Source organism: Chinchilla lanigera, unplaced genomic scaffold, assembly GCF_000276665.1.
Source record: "Chinchilla lanigera isolate Chin_1 unplaced genomic scaffold, ChiLan1.0 scaffold00063, whole genome shotgun sequence".
NCBI lineage: Eukaryota > Metazoa > Chordata > Mammalia > Rodentia > Chinchillidae > Chinchilla > Chinchilla lanigera.
Genome location: NW_004955464.1, coordinates 11150996 through 11152552, shown reverse-complemented (window position 1 = coordinate 11152552; position 1557 = coordinate 11150996). Strand labels below are relative to the sequence as shown.

Genomic DNA, 1557 nt, shown 5'->3' with positions numbered 1-1557 from the left:
ACAATCCAGCCATATAAAGAGCCTCCAGATTCCCAAGAGAGAAGGTGATTGACCCAGTTAAGCTAAGGGTCCAACTCCAGCGCAGTCAGCTCTGGGTAGGGGGACGAGATCATATGTGGCTGCCAGGCTACACCTCTGGGGTCATTTCTGAACCACATGGGTTGGTATGTGGGCAGCTCTGAGAGAAGGTAAATTGTCACAGTCCAAACATGTAGTCAGGGTTTACAAGGGAATAGATTTAATACAGGACACATAATTTATAGAATTATTTTATAATATTCACCCCAGAAGTCAAATGCAGAAGAGTGCAAGCAATCTGTCCACGCATTAGAAACCCAAAGAATCCACTCTAGGGTCTGAATCCCACAACAGTGTCCTGCACAAGTCTAGCTGAAGACCTACAGCCCATGGCAATGTCCTCCTCAAGGCCAACTGGAGGCCAAGAGCCCGCCACAATGTCTCATGTAAGTCTGTATCAAGGATCTGCACTGGGAAGGCCCAAAGGTCAGTGGTGAAAGCAAGAACATCAGTGCCAAGGGGATGAAGGAGCTGTGCCAGCGGGCTGAGGGATCTGCACTGGAGCCAGGAATCGATGCTCACGGTAAGGACCAGAGCTCCCCGATCCCCAGCAACAGCGAGAATCCAAGTTCCTCTACAGATGAGAACAGCTGAGTTCATGTCAACAAAGCCAGTGTGTTGCTCACTTCCGGATGCTGAGCTACGGTCTCACCAATGGACCTGATTGGCTTCGGTTATGCAGCCCTTGTGATGTTTGGAGGCATTTTAGGGTATAAGCGGAGAGGTAGTGTTCCATCTGTGATTGCTGATCTTTTTGCTGGACTTTTGGCTGGCTATGGAGCTTACCGGGTATCCAATGACAAAAGAAATATTAAATTGTTACTGTTTACAGCTTCCTTCCTGGCCACCATCATGGGTGTGAGACTTAAGAGATCCAAGAAATAATGCCCGCCGGGCTGGTTGCAGGTTTAAGCCTCTTGATGATCCCTAGACTTGTCCTGCTGCTGCTCTGAGCACCCAGAGGAGCTGCACGCCAAGTACTTGTCATCCTGTGACAGCGGGTGGAGCATATCCTTTGTACCTTCAAGGATAAATACCAATATAGAATGATCAATGTTTTATGTTTGAAACAAAGATAACACTATCACTTCTAATCTGAACATGAGTTTTTTTTTAAACAGAGTTTTAATTGTCAAGCACTATTTTCATTAAAGCTGTTTAATAAATCATAATACAGTTTCAAAAAAAAAAAAAAGAAAGAAAGGCAGTGTGATGAGCTTCTCCAGGAGAACCAACAGCATCTCCTTACCCTCCAGCTCTGCTTCACTCTTTGGCAACAATCCTCAGGTGGGCCTCTTATACCCACAGCCATGTTGATTCAGTTCAGCGGGGTGTTACAAGCTGACTGCAGTTAATCCACCATAGATGTTTATTCCATCCCCATAACTATGACAAGACTAAATGTTCTTATGAATTTCAGCCCCAGACGATCCTACTGCCCTGTGACTTTGGGCAAATTCCTGCCTTCCTGGGGCTGCA

General features: G+C 46.1%; 1 pseudogene; it reads left to right on the top strand.

The window, feature by feature from the left end:
* Nucleotides 1-452: 452 nt before the first annotated feature.
* LOC102008511 lies at nt 453-1186 on the top strand (annotated as a pseudogene).
* The last annotated feature ends 371 nt before the right edge of the window (nt 1187-1557 follow it).